The sequence below is a fragment of the Struthio camelus genome, chromosome 2 (genome assembly GCF_040807025.1).
Source record: "Struthio camelus isolate bStrCam1 chromosome 2, bStrCam1.hap1, whole genome shotgun sequence".
NCBI classification, from domain to species: Eukaryota; Metazoa; Chordata; class Aves; order Struthioniformes; family Struthionidae; genus Struthio; species Struthio camelus.
In genome coordinates, this window is record NC_090943.1 from 20,666,127 (window position 1) to 20,691,975 (window position 25,849).

Sequence of the window (25,849 nt, forward strand, 5' to 3'; positions counted from 1 at the left end):
AAATCCCATAACCTGAAGCAGGATTTAATTTCACCTCTTGATCAATTTGCACTTTTTATTTCCTGTTTCCAGGAACTTCCTTAGGCTTTATCTAGACAAACTGCTATCTCTTTAGGAGAAGAATCTTATCATACACATCTTTCCCAGTTGCTAGCACTGTTGGCAAGGTACTAATAGTAAACAAAGACATCAAAAAATGATACAGCCCTAGTAAAACGACTCTACCCAACAACGTGCCCTAAAGATTGCGCTTAGCCTTGGCAAAAAAAAATTGAGTGTCTTCCTGACATTTCAAATAAGGAAGAAAAATGAAAAAAAAAAGAAACCTGTTTTTCTTGACCTTCAAGTAAAATATTTCTCCTGTGACTTGACCACAAGATGGCTACTGGATATGTGACAGACTGCAAATATGCATATAAACGGTCTGTATTTAACGTATGATGGGTTTATTAACCCACAAACATTGTCATGGTACATGAGCTCTTATAACAATAATATTTCTTCATCACACTTGTGTCAGACCACAGTTATTTAAAGGAAGGATCCACTTTTTCCAAAGATGCAGAATCTTTAGGGTCCTATATTATCACAACTACAGAGTTTTACTTGTCTGGACATGCTATTAGTGACATACTGTTGAGAGAAGAGAAAATGAGTACTAGTCACATATTTTTATTTTTAAGTATTTATTATAACAATGTTTTCCATAGAACTTTCTCAAAAAAATCAAATTTCTATACATGCCTCTATAAACTCAAGTTTACATTACATCTATGCAATACATACTTTTGGGCGCGCGCGCGCGCATACACACTCACACACACACACACAGGCAACAGGTAAAGTCTCCCATAAAAGATTTTCACTTGTGAGAACAGAAATACGTTTGGTCTGGGGAAATGGGGCGGAGGCGAGGTGATGCCACAGTTTAAAGCCACATAAAACTATCATGTGCAGGCAACTTCCCCTTATGTACTATTTCACTGTTAGGAGACGGAAAAATCTGTGACACGCTGCTTTCACCAGATGAAAGGGCACGGTGGCAGAAGCTGCCAGGCGCCGGCGCTCTGCTGTCCGGGCTAACGAGAGCAGGAGGGCAGCCGGCCGCGCGCCGCCGCGCGAACCCTTCCGCTGCCGCTTACTGCCGTTCCCCGACGCCTGCTCACGCACTAGCAAATGTCTCTGGCTTTTATGTATGTACTTGAAGTATGCCTGTCTCACTGTTCGCTGTTGAATCAATGAGTTACGAAGCCATTGCTTGCTCATGTGCCTGCTCAGTTTGACGACAACATGAACTTGCTGCAGTATGAGCAGCCCCAAATCTGTCTTCCCTGACAGGGAGAAACACCCTGTCCGATCCATGGGCTCTCACTCCCCAGCACCGAAACAGGGACACGTGCTGCCCGGGCCCGAAGCCTCCCTGATTTGGGGGGATTTCCTCCCTTTGGGTACTCCTGTGCTTCTCCTTGAGTGCAACACTAGTGGCCTCCTGATGCCTCTGCCCAGCTGAAACAAAGCCCAAAGTCACCATATTCCCGGCAGGAGTGAAGCAAGCAGGGTGCAGATCACAGAGCACTCCCCACGTGTCCTGCGGCACGGTAATTAAGGCAAGCGAGGAATTCAGTGCAAATGAACCTGAAGTGCAGACCCAGGGCAGATCCTTTCATGCTCCAAGGAAGGGAGGAAACAGACCCTAAAGATTTTTCCCAAGTAAGGTAAAAGGAAGTGTTTCCCTTCCCTCTCAGCATGACCAAGAAGGCAGGGAAGATGAGCTCAATCCCACGACACCAACTGCCACAGGAAGATGTTGCATTAAAACCTGATAACGCTCAGTCACAGCAACATGTTGTCAGAGCCCATTACTAATATCGTGTCAGGACGTCACACTGAGCGATTATTTTCCTCATTTCTATCAATTTATCTGAAGACAAAGCTCCTCTCTGCTCATGAGAGGATCATTAGCACCACTCTGTGTATTTGTTGATGCTGACCCCAGTTTCTTTTACCTAGCAGGGAAAACGCGTTTAATCACGTGGCAGAATGAATCATCCATGTTTGTAGGCTGGAATGATATTCAAATCATCCTAAAAATCTGCACGTTTTCCCAGTAGCCTTGCGAGCTCCCGTTGGTGGCCAGCTGCATGCTCCCTGCTGTGGCAAGCTGCCAGAAACCTTTCTTTTAATCCTGCGCTGTGACTCCTGCTCTCCCGGATCAGGGGTGCTGCTCACGCTTCAGCAGGGGGATCCTTGCAGTCACCAGGGAAACTTTTCACCAAACTCTCCTGTGTAAATGACTGGCACGGGAGCAACGTTTTCAAATTTGGGTTCCTAACTGTAAGCACCTAGATAAACTGAAGTCTGTTTTTCAGGAAAGCTAAGCACTTACAGTAAAGACATTCATTAGAACCAATAAAAGCTGTAGGTGCTCAGCACTTAGGCTGCCAGACTTCTCATTCAGATGTTTAATTGGAGGGACTTGCATTTGAAAATGTTGCCCTAAGGAACTCAGCAGCCAGTCTAAGAGCGGCTTAATTGGTGCAGACAAGTCCAGACTGAAATATGCAACATGCTGTGGCATCTCTTTCAAATACATGAAAAATAAAAAACCCTAAGTCATCCATGTTAAAGTGTAAAAATATCTCTCAATATTTTTTCTGTCCAAATCTGAGGTTTCTTTTCACATAAATGCCAGCCTGAGATTTTAGAGTGGGAATTAAAGTAAAATGATAGACAAAACTAGGAGTTGGTAATAAGCAAAAATCATAATGAAGGAATGAAATCTTTCATTTAAAAATAACATCTAACTCTGCTTTATTCTAATGCCTTATGACATGAAGTATTTATTTATAAGTGATAGCTAAATTTAAACAGTGACTGATCACGTCTCTATTTTTCACCATGCAGGTTTCTATGGCCCCATCAATTTTGCTCACAGCAAAATTTGTTCTTTCATAGTCTCTGTCATATTCTTGCATTATAGCTTCAGTTTATTATTACTCTGTTTAAATAAGTTTTCCATAAATTCCAGCCTGGATATCAACATTTGTCTTAATTAAAATCTTATGGCCGTTTCAGTTGGAAGCTATTTCTCTTTTCCCTCCTAAAAACCCTACTGTGAAGTATTCATGAGACAGAATGACCCCTTGTTCCACCCAAGAGATGGCTGCATTTCATCAGCAGTGGGCGAGGTAACTCCTACCTACACAATCTGTAAAACTGTCATGAGAACTCTAAAGATTAAAAGGGGTTTTCTAAACAAAAACTGTCATTATACTGATTAAAGGGGAAAGATCCTTACATACTTAAAACCACATGCAAAAAGAAAAAAAAAAGAATATATAACAGATGCCTAAACGTACCTAGGGGATAATCTGCTCTGATTCAAGAAAATGATTATCTACCCATCCCTTTTCTCCCACACATATCCCTAAGGAAAACAGAAGGAGGGTCTGTTTTTGTGGTGTCTGTTTCCCAAAGCAAACGAATATGATACCGATTCCAGCTCATAGCTGCCCTGGTAAAACCTGTTTTTCTGTGCTTCTAAAAGCCAGAAAGGATTTCTTAATTAATGTGCTATTTTAAAAATAACTGGGAAAAAAAGACATCAACAGTAAGCCTTGTAAGTGGGAGTGAGGTCTTTGGGACAGGGTGTGAGCTGCCCTTTGCAGATGCCTGGAGCCCTGACAGCTGGTGGGTGCTGCCAGCCCCAAACAATAATAAATATTCGGGCAGCACAGGCGGGAGACGGAGCGCTGTGCCGGCCTCCGGCAACAACACACCTACACTGTCGACTTATTTTTAGCCTCGATCCATGGAAGTAAACGTGTGATGAAATACTTAGCAGAACTTGTCGTTCTAGCACCTGAGAAAAGTTACTGGGCTGCTCTAATGCTTTACAATAAAGGAGCTTCTTGTATTCCTCTCTTCTTACTTGTCACCATGCCCTTTCTCTTCTTTTTTTCCCTCCCTCTAGGCCACCTCATTAGCAAATTAGGGAGAATCCTTATTGTTCTCCACATGTCTGCCTCTCCCACTCTTCCCTGTGGTCAGCGTTTTTACTGGCATATTTAAATTCTGTAAGTGGAAACAAAATAAGTCAGGAAGTGACAAATCAGGTGCAAATAAAGCTATTGTATGCAGTGCATGCTCGAAGGCCTTATTCCTTAAGCAGCAGATGTTAGCTCAGCGCTTTAGTGAGGGGGCTTCTGCTTTAGTGATGGGGCTTTTGACGGCAGTAAAAATCATGTAGTGGCACCTTTTAAATATGCATCTAAAACATGTTATCGTACTCCCTACACTAAAGATGCAACTCTGTAGTAGACGTCCAAATTACAAGTCATATAGAAGTGGAAGAGGAATTCAATAGGAAGAAAGACAATATACAGGTAACTTTACAGGTCCATATCATATGTGCTACTGTAGGGTATAGATGGGTAGGGTATATCAAAAGAGAAACTCTTCAAAATCTGTGTGATAACAGAGGAGGAAACTAGACAGGGGAAGTAGCACCCGAAGGTGAGCAGGCACATGTAAAACAGGTGAACATTAACATCTTCTGCAGAAGTTAAACAGGGTCTCTTTTAAATGTTAATTTATTTTTTGCTGGGCCTACTACACCCTGAGTTCTCCAGGCATTACCCTATTTGCATATTCATTAAGTGTATTCCTTCAGCATAAGATCTCAGAAAAAGATCAGTTCGCAAGCTGCAGAACTAAGCTTTTTACGCAGCGATACAGATATATTTACGTCTGCATCCACAGATCTCTTCTTAACTTTTCAGTAAGACTCTTACCCCTTACCCAAGGTCCAAACATGCAATAAAAACATAAACAAAGTTAGAATTAGGACAGCTGGTGGGGGCTACTCACTTATCTAGTAACTTCCACTGAATTTTGGTGGATTTCAAAGCACTTATCGAAGACAAGAGTCTTGGACTTCATGTCCATCACGCCGTTATAGGAAAAGTCAGAATTAAAAAATTGTCAAAGGATGCACATACATCACATTCCTATATACAGTTAGTCAATATGGATGACACTTCACTGCTGTGAAATACAGCAGGAAAAGCATGCAGATCTACATGTATTCAACACCAGTTGTGATGCAAACCACACACAGTTAAAAGGTAGCAAACTCAATCCACAGCAGAGTGCAGAAGAAGGAAGTACAGTACTAACTCTCTGAGAGGATTCAATTTTCATCAAGTACCTTTGAATGTCAAGTTCTGAATGAAGGGAGACCAACATGCACTGCAAAACCTGTGGATGAAAGAGAGAGAAAAAAAGGGGGGAAGAGAAAAATGTTAAAATGAAAGGAGAAAAACAATTAAAAAGAAAATAACTTGCACATACTGAAGGTATACTGGGAGAGGAGAGGAGAGGAGAGGAGAGGAGAGGAGAGGAGAGGAGAGGAGAGGAGAGGAGAGGAGAGGAGAGGAGAGGAGAGGAGAGGAGAGGAGAGGAGAGGGAGAGAAAATGCACTGAAAAATAATAAAGGAAATGCACATGTGCCAGGGAGTAACATGCTCTGTCAATATTTGATATGCAATATCCTGAGGACCCTTGCTGGACTCAGTTCAGATGCACTACGTGTACTCGTGTGTCAAAGAAATGGAGAATGTTTTTCTAATATAGGAGTTATGGGCAGAAAGTTAAGCCACTCAGCTTCAAACATATATCTAGCAACCATATCTTTCAAGAAATGGCAAATATGCATTCTTCTTAAGAAATGATACAATTCTTGGCTGGTGTTTGCAGCAGTCATTACACTTCTGGGCTGTTTTCACACTTACTACAGAGGCATGGAATTCTTTAAGCTGTAGTTACAAACGTTACATTATTCTTGTTTAACCACAATTTTGAGAAGAATAAAAGATAAACTATAGGATGACTAAGAAGCATTCTCCAGTCATGTCTCTCTTTACTATTCTACATCTGATCCTAAAGCACACACCATGTGAAAACATGTGAAAAAGGGTTTAAGGTCAAAGAAAGCACCAAGCATCTTTCCCCCTAACACATGAACAAGACGAGAATTGGAGGGGAAATTGCCTAGTGATGTTTGAGCCCTAAGAGGTGAAAGTCCTATGTGTTCCTTAATCTTCATTTGCTGCAGGAAGGGAGGTGCAAAGGGATATTATCTAGTGCTTTTAATAACCTTCTCTGAGCACTTTATTCCTGCTTCAGGCAGTATCAGACTCCCAGGACAATTGCTGCTGTCCCATTCAGGGCTTGCAGCTATTCACACCAGGCAAAGACGTTCAAACTGCTTTGATAACAAGCGCGTTGTTATTAAAGAACCTTACTTAGCAAGTAATTATAATGCCAACATCATAATTAAGAGAATAATTCAAATAATCTTTTGAATTTTACAAAGCCAGGGGACACGAATGTATAATAGTTGATTCTAGGGACAAGATAAGCAGCATGCAACTACGCTGTGATTTTTCATGATTTAGTCTGTTGGATACTTTGAAAGGGCAGTGCCACGCTATTTAAAGAGAACAATAGGTTATTTTTCTCCCTATGATAAATGCATCATTCAGAATTGTTCAAGCAAAATGTGATCTTTAGAAATAAGCTATTTATGCGAACACGGTACAAATTAAATGTAACCTTCCGGCAAAACCTGGATAAACTCCAATTCCAAACCGCAGAGACAAAACAGTCAGTTGCCAATGTCTCAGTAACACTGAAATTCTATTAGAGTTGTTCATGCTTTTACAGTGTTACCACCCGACACATGCAAAGATTGGAAAGTTCTATTTGCCCTTTAATTAAACTATTGTCCAGTTTGTTTGTTAGTTTGTTTTTAAAGAAGGTTATGAATTTTCTAAGGAATAAATTCCATCTCAAAGCCAAACACAGGAGGTTTCCAGGGGAAAAAAATCATGCTGCATGGCTACCTGACTTTCAGTCAGCATTAAACCTCAAAATCATGCTTTGAAAGAGGCATTTCTCCGTAAAACAGCAGAATCAAAACTGTATGAGAATCACTCTCCCTAAATCCATTGCATAAGATCAACCTGAGTTACTCAGTTTCCTCAAACCCTGTCACCCTAAAGGGGAAATATAACTGTTTCCCTTTTCTCTGGATATTCCTAGTCCCAAAGGAAGGAAAAGATCATTATGCCATAAAGCAGGGTAATACAATAAGGGTGCTGGACATAACCAGCAACCCACCCTACCCACAATCTAAGGAAAATGTTGTTTGTACATTTTCCTCTCTCCCTCTTTTTACATAGGAACATATTTATTTTAATTCTAAAGTACGTAGATAGATGAGGATTTGTAGTTAAAATACAGAAAACTAGTCCCCCTAGATCCAGAATTCTCTCTCCTCTTAGCGCAGTTGTTCCAAAATCACGTCATGTTGCAGATGACACAGGACTAGTAAACTCAGCACAGTCTGACAGGAAAAAATGAACCACGCATAAATACAAAATCACAATGCTGGCAGTGGAGCAGATGGATCTACAGAATCCGGGGCAAACGAGGCCTCCGCAGTGTTATCTGGCACACTTTGTGTCACCTAAAGAAGACAGAGACACACCAATATGGGAGAAATATAATCAAGACCATTGCTCCAGTCCCACCTACAGACCTTATTATGAATGAGATTTGAAGACATTTGGGTCTGAATCCAAACTGAAAGTATGGCTTCATTTGGCACTTTCACAAATATTTCTTAACTTTGCATACTCATTTCCAGGCTCAACAGCACACTGATGCCTTCACCAGCACTCTGATGACCTCCTAGTTATTTAAAGAAATAGTGATCTATTTCTTCCTTTCTTCCTATGTTGTAGGGGAATTTTTGTTTTTTTCCATATGTGGGCACGCACGTGGATATATATAGTCCACAATGATGGGAAATGAATTCAAGGAGAGCTTTGCTATTCCCGAATGCAGCAAGGGCTGCCATATCCCCCTCCCCTAGGGATAAGTTCCTGTGACAATTCCCTATCTCCTTCCCCCTTCCCCCACAGGTTGGCTACTTCATTGTTTCAGATAGGTTGCCTATCATAGGAAGTAACAGGCATGAGGGGAGAAACAGGAAGTTAGAGCAAATCTCACGGAGGATTAAAAAGTATTGGACTGGACTTCCTATGAAATAGCTGTAGAGTGCAGACACTAGACTCATGTGCTCTCAGCAACCTCTACTGGCAAACAGATAAGCTCCTGTGCGTCATGCTAAACCAAGTTTTACAGAGCCTGTGACTTTATTCCTGTTCATGAGAGTCTGGATCCTTTGCTGGTTTAAATGAACATTACTTAACTGGCTTCAGCAGCGTGATGATGACCTACTCTAGGTGGGCCTGGCCCAGTGAGCTGGAAGAACGAGGGGAATTTTCACTGTCTATCACCACAGACCCTCAAAGCAGAGAGGCTCCTGCTGAAACAAGTATTCAGTCTTCAGGAGCTGTGAAAGCAAATAGCCAGAATAAAAGCAGTACCAAGTCTTGTCAATGTTGGATTAACATAGAAAGAAACAGATTAAGATAGGCAGATAGAGATATAAAGACAAAAGGGAGAAAATTAACAAAAAAGCATAAGTAATGTCTTCTGGAAAAAAGTGGAAAACGCTAGAGGCCAAGGAGGAGAATGGAAAACGGGGCAGAGATACTGTGCACAGCTAATGGAGCAGTTGCAGAGCCTCACTAACCAGCAAGTATGAGGAGGAAGTAATGTTGCATGGAGAAAAACCGATTTCAGGATCCAATCCTGTAATGGGAAAGGTACAGGGAACAAAGGAAACAGCTGCCAAACATGTTGCTTCTGAACTTTAAACCAAAATGGAGTGAGCAGTGGCCTTGGAAAAAGTGTAGAAAGCTAAGAGTTAGAGGAGGAAAGCAAAGATGCCAGGAATGTGCTGAACGTCGTCAGATCGAGTCGAGAGAGATGTCTGGTGAATGCCGCTTGTAAGGTAGTATCCAGAGGATTAGCATGCAGTAACTTAGGGAGGACAGAGATTAATATCTTGGGGCTGACTGTATTAGTCATTATCCTAGGGCCTTAAAAATGAGGGTGAATGAACTGTAAGGCTGCCTTGTGGGATCAGCTTGCTAAGCAGATCAAAGGAAAGTATTCGCCATTTTAAGCAGGATCAGGCCTGTCAAGCACTGAATGCTAAATCTCCGAAGGAAAAAACAGATGCTTGAGACACTGCTGTTGATGATTTAGTAGGAGAAATCTGTCCCCCTGAGTTAGCCTGAAATAATGTCACAGAACGGAGTTAGGAGTGCATTGTGCTGCTAGAGGTGGGATGTAATACTGATATCCTTGCTAGCAGTGACAATACAATGCAAGTGCTCTTTTACTAAGGCACTGGTACTACTGTGGAAGTGGTGAAATTGAGGAGAATGGTAGGCTTTCCCATTTTTTTCAGTCTCTGTAGTCGGCCTTGGATTCATGCTTCTGATGCATGTCAACAGGGAAGTCCTTACAAAGGCAGAACAGGCTGAACAAGTTAGATATTTAGCAGGGGTCATCCAGGAAGGTGACAAAGCTGCTGAGACAAGAATTGGCTAAAATCAGTTGAGAAAGGCATTGGTATGGTATGAAGCAAAGGCAGGTTAACCAGAACAATGACAATTAGCATTCACCAGATTTACAGTCTCTAGGTGAGATCCTGCCGAGACATGCAATCAACCAATGCCGCAGGGAAACAATAATGAGAAAACAAAGGGCTGGAGATGAGTATGTAGATGACGATATGTGACTAAAGGAGATGCTGACTCGTAAGTCCTCTTCAACAGCTTGAAGTAGAAGGGAGGAAATTAGGATCAAATGCCTATTTCCTGCACACAATGATTTTGGAGGGAGGACACAAGAAAGCGATATTTCTCAACAATGCTGGGATGGGAAAAAGTCAAGATGGCAACTCAGTTGGGTTCACGCCAAAGAGGCTCTACTAACAGAAATTTTAAGAGCACAAAAATCTGCCAAATAAGGAAAAGAGTGAAGTCTTTTATCACATGAAAGGACAGAGTCAGTGTACAGGATCAACTGCAAGCAATCTGCAAGACAGCATTTAGGCAACTGATGAAAAAATGGAAATGGTCAGTGACAAATGGTCCAAAAGGAAGTACAGACACAGGAAGACCAGTCAAATGTAAACCAGGAATGCAGTCAGAGAGAAGAGAGCAAAGCAAGAGGGCTACACAAAACATTAGTACTTCTTATGTTTCAGGCTTTTTGTTTTCCATCAAACTCTACACGTACAGCATCCCTCAAAGTGCACATGTTCTTTGGCTCCCACTCATTAAACATTATGGCTGAAAATGATACATGTGCTAACTTAGCAAACTATTTTTCTAAAAATTTCCAAACAAAAAAAGTGAATAAAATGCCTCTTCTTCATGGTTATTTTTGTTTTTCTCTCAATTTTTGTCAAAAAAAATCCTAAAACTTTGTGCTCAGTTTAATTTTAATGAAAATGAAAACTAAAATAATATTTTATATAACGTCTTATCATATTTAATAAACATTAAAATTAAAAACTCCAACAAGATAACTTTATCCAACAAGATAACAACATCTCAATGGAATCCAGGTCATATTGAAATCATACTTTAATTTAGAGATATAAAATTGTTAAGTCTTAAAACCAAAAGACTAAGCAGTCTGGAAATGAAGGGGTTCAGAAATTCTCCAGGGTCACATAGTCTTTCCTCACTTGCTGTCTCTCCACCCAAGTGAAGTTGCTGTGTTGAAACTGTGTATTTTTGCACTGTCGAAACAGAAATATAATATTGCATCTATACTCTGGATCACATGGGTAAAATGAAGATAAAAATAACTTCTTGTTCACCTCAGATGCCTTATAGTTTCCCTTTTTTTTTTTTTTTTTTTTTTGAGCAAGCTCCTGCAGGGTATTGTATACTTCAGTCATTGTTCTGTCATGGACGTATGCTTAAAATTATGCACATAATTAAAAATAATCATATGAGAAGTCAACGGGACCATTCTCATGAACAAAGTTAGGCATGAACTGATCGTTTGGCTGGTCTTGGACCAGAATACTTACTTTGTAAGACTGGGCCCTAACACCTTTAGAGTTGACTGTTTATCAACTCCTTCCTTTTTCCATAAAAGTAACCGAGAAAATAAATGAAATAGCAATTCTTCTGACTGTAATGTCTCTGTCCCCTACTACAGTTATTCAAGCATCACTTTGTGCAATGCAACAGGCAAAACCAGACTGCTTGATGCAGGCTGGAACAAACTGATGACTGGGTCTAGTCCCTCTAAGGTAATATGAACCCTGATTTAAGCCACTCTTTGTGATGTAAAATTTTGTATGTGAAAAGACTGTACAGACATAGAAAACTGAAAAAACATTGAATGGAAACCACAAAGTTGGTTGCCTAAGTGAGGTATATGAGGAAGTTCCTCAGTGAGCAGAAGACAGCTCCTCCCATTAATTCTGGTAAGTTTTTAAGGGAACACTGCAACTTTGAATTACATGGATTCAGCAGCTTAACTTTACTAAGTTAAATGGCGAGAATACTCTGTACCATTTTTTCTGCATGCCCCACACTTTTGTCTTAGAAACAGGGACAATTAGACACACATAGCACCTTTTTTTTTACAATAGTCTGTCTCTCCTATTATTCATTCCCTACCTCCTATCGTTATCCTCTCTTCCTGGAATCACAATATGTTTCTGAAGAGAAACAACAAAAAACTATTATGAATCTTTATAAAAGAATAAAGAAACAACAGTGATCTATGAAGGATGATATTTTCATGAACTGTCTCCAATATTCTGAAAAGTAAGGAAAAGTAATAGTGAAAATATCATATTTAAAAAATATAGTTGCCCCTTTCTCTCATTCTTCTGTGCTATTTTTCTCTCAACTTTAAAAATCCGCTCCCCTGGTTATTCATAGAATAACCATCTGTGAAAAGCACAGTATGGAGTATGCAGTGACAACTGATGGCCTGATGAGAACAACATCCTCAAAATGCTGAAAAATGCATTGTCTTGTCTTCTTCTATTGCCCAGATTTAATTGTGATGATTCTTCTATAAGTTATTTCTCCTTAGACTTCATTTTGACCTTGACTACTAAGGTACTAAGGTACTAATGTACTAAGGTACATTTAAGCAAATGTACCTTATTTTCTAGGCTGTGGTTAGCTCATCCAGTTAAACCTTATAAAAACTATTCAAAGGGATCAGTGGATTACCTCATATTCAAAATGATAAGGTCCCAGGAGTCCTTCCTCACCCCAAGAGAAAAAATATGGTAATTATTCAGAAAAAAGCATAAACAAAACGTGACTGTACACATACTTTGTTCCTTTTTTTATGCTGCTTTCCTCTGTAAGACTTAACAACATTAATGGATAGATTTTCTACAAAGTTAATCCCCTCTGAAAAACTCTGAAGGATGGGAACTGGAGGCATCTGCCAAGAACATTTTAACTATTGATCTAGACAACTTCAGGAAAGAGATCATTTAGTAGTAGTACCTACTATAGTACATCACGATGCTAGGGAACTGCACTCAATAGCCAGGGTTCAGCTCTTAGGGAAAGCCATAAACTATTTAATTTACGTGCTTGAGTGGGCCCTAAGTTCTTTTAAGAAAATACGTCATGGAGCAGAAATAATTTAGAGAACTCATCAAGATTAATCTAGGCAATAAGAATCAATGTAGAACTGCAGTGACAATCCTTTTCCCGGATGGGTGTTCTTTTACCTATTACTGGTATGTTAAAATTCTCCTAGACAACTGTCATCAATCAGAATTCCCTTGACCACAGAAAAATGGGTGAATGAATTTGCTTACGTTCAGTTTAAACTACGCATAAAAGTAATTGTCCAAAGGTGTTTCAATTCATTCATTCATTCAAAAAATCCTTTCATGTTTAATCAGATCTGCAAAGATGTCCAATCATAGTTTTCTATGTCCCAAGAGTTACCAAGCCTTGGTTCCTATTTCAGTCCTTAATGAAGCCATTTTTCCTGCCCCTGGCCCATCATCTAAAATAGAGTTCTTAATACTTATCTACCTTACAAGAATTCTATAATAATTAATTCATGAACAGTTTCCAGCACTCTGAAGGGAAAACTGCTGTAGAAAAATATCACATCTATATAGCACATTAAGTTTGCTCTTAATCTTTTCTAAGGATCTCTGAGTCTCAGCACTGTAGCGTTTTTTTTTAATGACAGTCTCCTAGATTTTTGCTTAGAAGATCTAAAATTTTGAACTACAATAACAAACTTAAAAAGCCTACTTCTCTTATTATTAACTGATTATCTTCCACCCATTCTTAAATACATACTTGTCATCTACACAATTACAACAAAGATATGAACTCACAAGTGCCTTTATGCAGCAAATACCAGCTTACCCATGAACAGCACATACAGTAATTAGAGTGGAATCCCGTTGAGACAGTCACTCTTACTATCTCATAATATCAGTTATCTCATATTAGCCAGTTAAATAGCAAGTACAAATAATACTATACACAGTGAGATTCTTCAGCGAATTCTGTCTTCAGACACAATCAGATATCACAGCTATGATATTAGCAGCTAATTAATACCAGCCAACATCCGTTTATGGAAAATTATCTTGATATCATTATTATATCACTAAACTGTAAGTTTTAGTGATGAGGAAACTTAAATATTAATTTAAATTTCAAATGTATATATATTTATTTGTTCAAATATTATATATTGTTCAAGTGTCCATATGGCAGTATGTTTTCTTACCTATTGAGAAAGCTACTTCTTAAAGTTATCTACTCACATTTATGTGATAGAACAAATATCCAGTAACAAACAAACCATAATATAGCTCATTCATCAGAAATGTCAGTTCAGATATAGCCCATTTGGAAACAATACACGGATGCTACTGGCTTTACAAGACTTATAGAACAGGGAATAGAGCTAGAGTTGGATTTCAAGAGTTGATGTCATAATTGTTCACAAGCCAACACGTGGCTTTAAAACTGAAAAGAATCTAGAATCTATAAAATGGTTTCCAACTTGTAAGGCTTCCAGGCCCTGCGCCAGTGGATAATAACTTGCAATACGATTTAGGGGTTTTTAGAGGAGAAAATGGAGGAGGGGATATAGCACTTTCACGTAGAAAGGAAGGTGCAATTCCATACACTTATGTGCTACAAAGAAAGATGTCCTTCTGAAATCTTGTTTTCTTGTATTGTACATGTCTTCTCTTCAAATGCTTGAACGCTTCCCACTTCGGTATCTTTACTTTTTAACTACTTTGCTCATCAAAAAGCTTTTTTTACACCTATATAAAGAGTTAGTATTAAGAACCTTTGTTAGCACCTCCCATAAACGACAATCATCACAAATTAAGAGAACGCAAGCCTAATATGAGCCAATAGATATATTTCCTGGGTATCTGAAAGGAGATGCAATGAAAAGAGTACCTGCATTTCAATTTCTATAGCATTTTTGCTTTGTTGATAGACTTTTCTTTTAGGACATATTCATTAGTGTTCTTAGAAGGGCTGAAAATGTAGTAAATCAAAGGTTAACATTTGAAATGAAGTAACCCTTAGTAGACAACACCAGGTGAGCAGTACTTAATTTCTTTTGTTCTTGCATTAACACTGGATTAACCGCATTAACTCCCCTAAATTCAGCAGAAGACAATGTTATCTCTTCAAGTGAAAAGCATATAAAAAAAAATTTTGAAAAAGCCATGTCTCAGTCTTTTCTAACTACACAGAACAGTCTTTACTAGCTGATAAATACTGCAGCCAGAACATAATGTAGGTTTATATTTGAGCATTATCCATTTGCTTGGTTACTGAAACTATGCGAGCACATGTATCTCATGATTTAGCGGCATGCACATAAAAGGAATCCTAACTCCACAGAAGCTGATGGAATTTTTTGCTAAGGGCTTTAAGAGAGGGCCAGAATTTCATTCCTACAATGTGAGGACTCTTTTAGCATCTCTAAAGCCTTAAAAGGGGATTTGAAAGATTCAAAGTGAAGAAAAAACGGGTTCTAACATAACTACCTTTTCTTTCAGGAAGTTTCTGAGAATAATTCATTTTTCAGCAGGTGTTTCTGTAGGAAATGACTTATAAAGCAAAACGCGCTGGCAGTAGTAGTGGTCCTCTTCTCGTATGTGTCTGAACATGGGCTAAGGTGCCTAACTTTGAGAATATAAATGTGTTGATAGACTGTATAGACAATCTAATGGTAATTTTTGCTTGCTCTGTCTTGATGGTATATTGGATGCTACAGAATGATTCCTATTTTGTCCATGAAGCAATTTTTTTTTTTGGTCTTTGTTGCTCATAATTCAATTTGCCTACTTCTGCTGAGTAGAAATATATCTTTATTGTCCAAGCAGCAATGAAACACATATTCTCTTCTTTCCAAACAGCAAGGCCTCCTACTCTCTGATGTAATTGTTAGCAAGGAAAGTTCTGTGCATGATAGGTTAAAGCATCAAAGTGTGCACTGTACAGGTGTACTTTTTCCTTTCAGTTTCCTCAAAAGAACATCTTCTTACCTGCAACCAAATCATCAATTCTGACTGAAACAGACTGTGACCGTGAGATATACTCAATAGCGCTATCCTACTCAACATAGAAACTGATAACACAGCTGTAGCTGGACTCAGAAACACTCTCCAGGTTGACTATTTAAGAAACATAATTCTTATTACCATCCCCATAGGAGGAAGATTCAAAGAAGTATTATCCTGTAGGCAATAGGTGCAAGACAAATATTCCACACACTGGGATCTTCCAACAGATTCCTGAAAGACAGATACTGAGGCTCTGTTGGTTTTTGGTTTTTTGTTTTTTTGTTTTTTGGTTTTTTTTGCTTAATCCTGAAGGTTCTGGGAGCAAGTAATTTGAAACAGAAGAGACACTCCTGAGTTGAGGATGTTCAAGAGGAAATACCTGAGTCCCTATGAAGACATAAAAATATTCCAGTCTTCTATCCATATTGATTGTGTTACCCTACTATCCCTTTGACCCGATTAAACAAGTTCCCATCATCATTCATTTTCTCTAGTTATTGTAATTCCCAGAAGCATCATAATTTCTCCATCTCTAGAAACCAAAAAAAAAACCCAGTTTGGCAATGAAGGTGGATTAAGGACAATTCTGTGAAAGCAGATGTTAAAGTGAGTTCACAGAAGGTTAGCTAGTGTAAGAAAGCCAAGTGGAAAAACAAAATCTAGTGGATGATGATATCAGCTCTGACATGCATTGACTGAGCTTTCAGTTCTACTTATCTCTGGAGCTGAATAAACGGCTAGAAATTTTGATAGTATCCATTAAGAGAATGGCATAAGTTGTACAACACTACTGAAAAAGATAAATTTATGTTTCATTTTTCTGTAGGAACACTGAATTCTAAAAAGAACTAATCATTTGATTATTTCAGAAGCTTTTAATAAATAATCTCATGTCATGTATCTTTCTGCCAGAGCCCTAACAGCAAAAAAAAGCTGGGAATAGCAAAAGTACCTGGCAGCAGCAATATGTATTTGTCTCTTCTGATGTAATTCAAGAAATTTATTCTTCCTCAGACTAGTCTAGGATGTGAACTGAGGGACTGTTTGTTGGTTTTACAAATAGTGGTGTAGATTCCTTCCAGATATCTACTATGTTTTCCAAAAGAATCATTTAAAAACACTTGTCTGGAAGAAAAAGAGATTTGGAAAAGTGTAAGCATCTAGGAAAATTCTTCTGGAGGAATTTTAGGTTCTAAATAGTAATATCTATTGGGATAGCGTTTGCTGAACTTCAAAACTCAAACATGTGAAGTTCAGATGTGCGTGCCCACATATTTGTAGGACAGAGAGCTAATTCAGTAACAAATTATATGGCCTATAAATGAATGATTTAAAACACTAATAAAATTTCTTTCATTCAAAAGATGGACTTTTCTTTAGAAAAGGTTTGACTAAGAAGGGGAGAGAGAGCTCCACAGCAGCAGTGCTTACAGCTATGAAGTTTACAAAGGTAAAAGTTCTGTGTTGAATGAAACTGAAATGGTTCTAGCAGGAAGAATGGGAGAAAAGTAGACAGCAGAATAATTTGGAGAAAAACCATACGTGAAGAACATTCAGAAAAGCGTGTTTCTAAATTAACTAGATATTCTTCTTTTTCATGCCTGAAAAGTAAATGAGAGTGAAAAGAAAAATTTGTGTGGCCAAAGCGTACAAAAAACACAGATATCTTTAAAAGCACTTTGCAGACAATGCTAAGTTGGAAAGATACTCTCATACCACAAAATCTTTCCATCTTGTTAATAAAGCTTGTGTACCTTGTTTACATGTAATATTTAATGGAAACTGAGAACAAAAACTGTTCTGAAAGTGGCCAACTTTCTCTTTTTGCCTTAGTAAATACTAAATAAATAATGATAACGTACGGTGTAGAATGAATCCTTATTAGTTAGCATTTAAAATGGGTGAGAAAAAACCAAAGCACTACTTACCCTTTGAAACATTTCTTCTGAGGTACTAGGGTAGATATTAGTTTATTAAAGTAACTAGTATATTAAAGATACTAGTTTATTAAACACCAACTACAGTATTTGTTATGCTAGGACTGAGAAAGGTGTGTAACAACATGATCTAAGGAACAGGTAAATCAGTTTGTACACTCCTGTTACTTTGTCAAACTTATACCCCAAGCAAACAAACAAACAAAAAGCCCCTACCAAATGTTACTCTTCCCAAAGGGAATGACCTACTTTTCACACGAGCTCTCAAACTCCAGATCACATTAATATATGGGATATGCCAGATTTCAGCTGTGGGGATGAAGAAAGGAACATAGCTCTCAGCCACTTCAAGCACCATCAGCTCCCTGAAGCTGAGGCCATAAAAGCCATGTCACGTCTGACAAGTTAAGGTCACCACAGAGCTCTCCTAAAGTGCCCCAAGAGCAGTTGGGCATCACTGGCACAATGCACCGCTCTAGCCAAGCACCTTCACCTGCCTGCACGAGCAACCTTCTATAGAGGCATATGCTTAAATCTGTAGACCCAGCACACTGACTGCAGGTAGATCTCCAAGGAGCAGTTTCTGCTAGCTCTCAGGCCACTTGATTCATGTCAGTGCAGGGCAGATCATCAGGTCAGCAAGGACCTCTGGCCCACCACATAATGCTCTTTGACTGAAGGCCCCTTTGATGGCATCTCCTCAGTCACACTTGCATGTATTTCTTGCATCAAATGTTGTAGCTAGCTGCTTACATGGGAAAATCACATATGGAAATATATTGAATATATTTAGCTTCTTTTAATTCACTTGTAAGAAGAAGAAAAGTCATGTGGAGAGTCAGTTCCTCCCTCTAGACTGCCATCAAACCTCTATGGGTCATAGTCAAAGAACATCTGACACAGACCATATATAGTCTTCACTTATGCCTTCTAAATTACACAACATATCTCCCTATTGTTTTTAATATTTGCCTCTCTGGCTAAAAGGAATAATGAAGCAGCACTTAAAAAGCACAATCACAAAGTATTATAGCACTTGAGAAATACTTGTAGGTATCTGCTCCTTTCTGGTAAGATAAAGTACACCTCCTTCATACAGCTCCATTCAAAGTGATGGCAGCACAAAGAGGGGAAAAACACAACCTTCGACTTCATTGTTACTGCAGCAGTTGTGTAAGTTTAAATATCTTTATGGTGAATATGGACAGGGAGTACAACTCTTCCTTGGGGCAGCATAATTTGCAGAGACTATTTTCTTTGCCAGAAAGGGGTCTTCCACTTCTTTGCTATGGGAAATGAGATAGCAGTAAAAGTAAACTGATGAAGCACTGCAGAAAATATTATGCAAATTGCTGCAAGTACAGTCACAATCTACCACCTCAAAGGGCTGCATTCCTAATGCCTGAATCTGCTATTTCACAACATCCTGTATTAACAGCAAAACACATTTCCAAATTGTATCTCACCATTTTGTGTGTGCTCTTTCTGGATCAGGCTTAACTCATTAAACTACAAAAATGCCCAGAGGCAATTTAGATTTCCTCTCTCTTTTGGAAAAATAGAAGCCTCACAATAAACCTTGTATCATCAGTGTGTTATTTGGAAAAAAGCTCGGAGGCAGAGATGGGATAAAATCCTTCTAGAGCTCCTTACAGCTGAAAACTGCCAAGTCGAAGAGTAATTTCTAAAGCAACAGACCATGCTTCATCTCATTTCCAATTACAATTTTCCAGTTAATAAATATGATCTCCGCAGCAAGTACTACAGCTTTCTCAAGGCACTGTAGTTTTAAAGATATGAATTTTAGTAAACCTATACAGCAAAAGAAACACATTTCAATATTGAACCCTAAAATGTTTGCCAAGTATGTTTCAGTCTTATTTTCTTGATTTGCTTATGGTTACTGGAGTGGTTCAGAAAAACACACAAATGCTTGCTGTGAAGTGCACATTTTGCTGGAAGGAAGAAGTCAGCTATTCATATAGAAGACTTTAGTGACAGAGCTGATGCAAAACCTAAAGCAGTAATGTTATACTTACAGTAAACAAAGACTTGAACCTCTGAAAATAAAGTGGCTTTAAGAGTCTGGCCTCTAAAGCACAAATCTCCAAAAATGCCACGTTGGAGTTAATTATCAATCATTAATTTGATACCATGGAAAATAAAAAGAACTTGGACTATCATCAGCCTTTAATTGAAATTTTAAGTGGCCATTTTGGTTCTGACCCTGAGTTCTTACACTAATGTACTTTTATTTACTTGTTAAATATGGTATGTAGATCCCATCACACCATTTAAGGTTCAGCTGTAACTACTTGCCTTACCCAGGACCCAACAAGACAGGTTCAATCTACGAATAAATATTCAGATCTCAGAGAGGAAAAAAAAATGTTTATTATTTACTAAACTGGGGACTAGGTAGTAACAACAATGTACAGAAGCTCAAATAGAGACATATTTCAGTTCTCAAATACTGTCAAGCAGTCAGATTCTGCAGCTTAACTCATATTGAGCAGTGATTAATCCCTCACTAAATCTCACTGAATTTCTAGCAACTGAAAACAAATAAAAACAAAGAGTGCTCACAAGAAATAATATAACTACTTTCAAGTAGGTGGAGGCACAGCTGGTGGCATCAGATGTATGGGGCATTTCTTACTGTATATTTTTTCTTCATAGTTTTATATTGATATTTTTATCAGTCATTATAATGATAAAAATATCATCATATTTTCATATTATCATATCCTCTTCATTCTCCTTCCTGTGTTTTCTTAAAGTGGAGAGTCTTAGGGCCATGTCTTGTCCCTACTATTTTGTGACAACAGGTGCAATAAAAGTGGTCCGTGCATCTGGTGACTGCTCATTCCTGTATCTCATGTGGGTTGTCCTAGGACCACTGAAAGGGAAGGAGGGCAGAGGCTTGTCACAGAAAGTAACTAATTGCCACTCAGCATATGAAAGTGACCCTAGCTTTCAAAGTGAACTGCTATTTTATGTAAATGAAACCCCCTGCCAAGTTCTGCACTGAGAATATTCACTATTCAACATCCAGTGCTTTGCAACATTCAGTTGCAAACTGACGGAACCTGGCATATCACAGGCACACAGACATCTGGGGAGGGAAATGCCCTTAAAAGCTATATACCTATGCCTGTATTTACTTAGGGGTTTACTTATTTACTTAGGGTCACACATAGCAGTCACACAAAAATGGAATGAGCGCAGCTAGTTCTGCCTGGCAAGTTCTATCAGATGCATTTGTGAGGAGGCCCTGTAATTTGTAAGATTTTCAAAAGATGAAGCAGATGCAGAACACGCTGTTAATAATATTGCTGAAATACTTCAGATCTTTAACATGGCTGAATTAGTCTGCACTGTGTCCCTCAAATGGTCTGAAACCTTCCATGTTTATACAAAACCAGATACCCCTTCGGGCAAAGAGTGCACTCCACATTTCAAAGCAAAGTCAAATACCAAAAAATTATTCATTTGGAACCACAGTGAAAGTTCAGGCATGTTACTGAGCAGATTTCACTAAAGGCTCTAATGATCTCATCAGGATAACTTAATTGCATTTGGCTTTGAAACTGAAGCACTGCACCCAAAGAGGAGAGGGTTATTCTGTAGTACAGTAGCAGCTCCCAGTTGTAAGAAGAACTCTGTGAAGAAGGATACACAGCCCAAAGATAACTCCAGTTAGAGACTCAGTTGCCATAATAAGATCATCTGTAATTGCAATCACAAAAACCTTGCCTATTTTTGGAAGTATACTTGATCTATTGCACATGTGGGGATCTGAACACTTTCTGAGAGATAAAAAAAAGATGAGGTTATGAACATTTGCAAAACAATTTGTTAAAGGCTGAGAAAACTTATGAATAATAATCTAGGCTTACCTTTCAGTAATCACTTTCTTCCTGCTCTATAAAAATATATTATTTGAAAATCATCATCACTGTTGTCTATCTTTCTCTCTGTGCTCCCTCTCTCCAATATAAATCTGACAATTACATAGCACCTGCACTCTGAGTGAAGAATCGGAAGACAACTTTTGAGAAGTCTCTTTGTAAATCTGTAAATAAAAAATAAATATAAAAAACCTTTTGGCCCACATAGCCCCTGGTATTGATTAAGGTGGATAGTAACATCACTTGAATTCAAAGGATCTGGGGTTCAACAGTTCTTTGTTCATAAGACTAAATCATTAACCTTCTACAGTATTCCAGGAAAGTTTTTACTTCCAGGTGTGACAGAAAAGCAGAAAGGCTAGTATCCCACAAAGAGAAAGACTTATTAATATTTTTCTAACAATTTAAATAGGTAAAAATTAGAAACGTTCACATTCCTCCTGAAAATTAAAACACATAAACCAATATTAAGTTAAGAGGAACCGACTAATCTGAACCCCAGTAATGGGATTGATTTAAATTAATTCCTGTTGGAATAAAGCACATCTTGCAAAAAGAATCACCTTGATTTAAAAAAACTTTAGTGCTAGAGAATCCACTATACCCCTTAGCAAACATCTCTGTTCCCGTGATTAGTTCTTCTCATGTGAAAACAAAAACTCATAGCAACATGCATCTTGTCTCAACTTCCAGGTCTTTGGATCTTGACTAAAGTGAAGAGCTCCTGCCTGTCAAGAAAGTACCCTGATGAATAAGTTCCTCAAGCTATTCACTATATGGCTTTGCTGGACCCTCTCCATTTTTTAACACCCTTTTTGATTTGTGGAAACCAGAACTGGCAAAATCCTTCAGGACCAAGGCCATTCGGGGAAGCAGTGTAACTTTTCCAGCATTACTCAAAGCTGCACTCTCCCAAAGCTATGCAGGCTTTCCCATTTGCTATCATACCAGGAGCTCATGGTTGGCTGAATATCTAATGATGGCTTTCAATTTTTTCCAGAGTTAGTTTCCAGACTTTGCAGGTCTGACTTTTCTACATCTATCACGGCTCATCTTCTTTCCTCTGGACGTATGGCCTTACACCAGCCTGCAATGAAAATAGTAATATCACTGTGATATCACCCCACTGTGTTGGGTTCATGAGTTAATCCAGATCCTTGTATATTAAAAATCTTATCCTTGTTGACTACTTCCCCATTTTGTACCATCTGCAAACTTTCCCACTATCTGCTTTTATTGTTTTCTTCTAGAAGAAATACTAGTAAATATCACAGACTGCCATAAATAAAACTTCCCATAATTACTAGAAAAATTGAAAATCAGTGTGACCAGCCTAGAAAACTAAATGGAATTGATCACATGTCCTCCAATTTTTTGGGTGTGGATTTTCTGAAATACTGATTGTTTCAGGTAATACTGTTCTTTTATTCTCAGAGTTCAGCTAGTAAAATAATGTAAAAAAAAATGTTATGTTGTCTCTACCATTAAAAAATCCACAAAGCTTGTAGGTGTAGAACTCCCTGATTCGGACAGCAGTCTGTATGAGTAAACTCCTCAGACCGGGTGCCATGACAATAAGACTGATCTAGAGAATGGGGTACAATTCTCTCGCTTAGAAAAAACAACAAAAGAACAAAAGAAATTAGAACACCATAGGCCTGGAAATACTGCTGCAACTGAAAAAACAAACAAACAAGGAGAAAGATAAATAGCAGAATATTGGCTCTAAAGATCAATGATTCTCTGCCAGATAAAGCAGGTTATTTGTCAAAAATGGAAAACATGCCACAGTTTTTAATACCGATCCCAAACTGTGTACAGTAATCAGAGTTTGGACACGGTCCCTGGGCCCTATCTGCAAAGAATATAGTAAGACTTGAAAGCTTGTTAAAAAAAGAATCTGTTGTTTCACTGCAAAGAAACTGTAAATGTGAAACTGAAAGGACAAAGAAGAGAGGAGAAAATATAAGGAGGTAAAATGTACACAGTTACCCTAAGGGGTCTAATGGGAATAAGCAGTATTTACTCCTGCAGTACCTATTCCCTAAGCTTCCCTTTTTAGGACATTACTTCTACCATGCAATTCTTTTTTTTTTTTTTCCATTTCTAGATAAACAACTAATTAATTAACAAGGTTCATCACAACAATCTTTTATCACATAAACAAAGATGCAAAATTCACCTTACCAGAAATAGAGAAATGATCTGAGTATCTGCTGTTGTAAATAAAGTGCGTAAGTGCATATGCATATGCACATGTATTATAGGTAGTAGATCCAGTACCTGCTTTACTAACAGGAATTTTACTGACAGTATATAAAGTAACTGACAAAATAGAAACATATAAAGCCCCAGCCCTAAAACTGCACCAGCTGCTTTTGACTCCCTAAATGCCAAACACTTTAAATTCACATACATGCAGTGTATGACGACAGACAGGACTTTGTGGGGAATTTGATGCGTACACATGGTCTACTCAGATCTATCAGTTCAGCATATTAATATATTTATACATATAATTCTATACCAATCAATGTATATAATGATGTGTGATTATATTACTATCTACCCTCATTTTTTTATAGTTTTTACCTGGGTATCATCCCTTAATTTCATTTGATAGGCACTCACTCCAGTCACTTTGCCATGACTATCAACACGGTATCTGAAAAAACGTCTCCCTGCTGAACTAGGAAAATAAAATATTAACAGAAAAAGTATCCTGACCAAAGAAAGCCTAGTTTGTTGACAGATATTCAGTCTGTCTGCTGTTGAACTCAGCAACAAAAGAAGATGGATCATTCAGGCACAAATCCATATCTGAGTATATAATGATGTCTTCTCTATCTCTATGCAGAGCAGGTCAAGCACTATCTTTTTTAACCTATTCCAGAAAAAATAATGCACTGGGAAGATAAAAGAACTGCTGAAAGTTTTTGAATAGAACTTTCTGTTTCAGATCAACATTTGGAAATCATTCCCAGCTGTTAAATCTGAATTCTTAATTGTACACAAGAAGTTGAGGAGAAAATAATCAGCAGATGCAGCTACAGTTTGTTATATCTGTGATTATCTATTCTATACATGATTTACGGTTTTCAACCATTTTTGGAGAGACAGGCACCAAATTTATTCTTCCAATACCACTATCTATGCACAAGTGTTTAATTATAGGTTCCCTCAGATTTTCTGTGGAATCATTCTTGAGTGCAGAATGATATATTTCCATTTCTAGAGCTTATAACCTCAGAGAACATAAAAAAATCAGGGATATCTGGTGGATGTGGAGGCAATTCCAAGACATTAAAAGCTCAGACCTTTTCACACTGTGCTGCTCTGTCCTATAACACCTGCTTTACTAGGAATCTCACACACACTAAACCAGAATTAAAGATGAGACCTAAAGTGAGAAATACTAGGGGAAGAGTAGATGGAGGGTAATCACAGCAACTTAGGCTCTCCCTCCTTTTTTCCATCACCTCATATTCCATCTCCGTACCACAGGACTCTCAGATGAACCTATAAAATCATGCTCTACATGTGCTTAAACATGTTGGCTGAGGAAAGCAAGCTAAAAATGAATTCAAGCCTGAACAATTCTCCATTTGCAGCCTTTAATCATAATGCCTTCCAAGCAGATTAACCTGAATACTACGAATAACATGATGCTTCCAGGTGTACTGAAGTGCATCAGGGTCTCCTCCTGTCTTGCGGATGCCACATGCAAATAGCAAAGGTGATAGTATGGACTTTCAAGCTCAGAAATGTGTTAACAATTTATAGTATAGGTCTATCACACTTTCATGTCAGAGAGGCAAGAAAAATGGATATTTAACTCAGAAAATTGTGTTGCTTCGTAACACAGAAGCCATTTAAAATATGGATGAGATCTGGAATCTATTAAAAGACATAATGGAAAATAAAAGCTAAACACATAAATAACTCATCCACTTGGAATTTCTTTTAAAAATATTGAAAGGAATTAGACATAACCAAGATTAAGTGTCTGTAAAATATATTTTTAAAAGACACACATTTTTTTCACCAGGGCACATGAGAACAAAGCAGCATCTAAAACCTCAACAAAGAGAAGCTTTATTACTTCTGCCTAAAAATTTTAGGCTCAGGCCTTAATTCACTTTGTTCCTTATGACTGTGGTTGGAAACTATAGCAGTTTACTTGGCATGTGCTTTATCTACTCTGGCAAAATATTCAATGAAGGCTAAAGATGCCCAGAAATTGTAGCACACTGAAGCTTTCAAATCCAGGGACTAAATATTTCAAGGATGCACTGAGTATACATTGGACTGTGGGAGTTCCTCCTCAATAATCAAATATCATGTTTTATTCAAGACAAGATCTCTTTAAAACAGATGGGTTAGTGGTATGGAAATGGTTCTGCATATACTGAAAATTTTTGACCATTAACCATAAACATCCAATCCAAAATTAATTC

At 38.2% G+C, this 25,849-nt stretch overlaps 1 protein-coding gene across 9 annotated transcripts in view; it reads right to left on the reverse strand.

Annotated features, from left to right (window-relative positions):
* KIAA1217 (KIAA1217 ortholog) overlaps nt 1-25,849 on the reverse strand; it is a 248,783-nt gene that overhangs the window by 105,065 nt on the left and 117,869 nt on the right. For 2 of the 9 annotated variants that reach the window (XM_009673636.2, XM_068934554.1), the window contains exon 2: nt 5,210-5,259. The exons of the other annotated variants lie outside the window; for them this stretch is intronic. The gene's annotated coding sequence lies outside the window, so the exon portion shown is untranslated. The remainder of the gene's footprint in view (nt 1-5,209; nt 5,260-25,849) is intronic. 9 annotated transcript variants of the gene reach the window in all.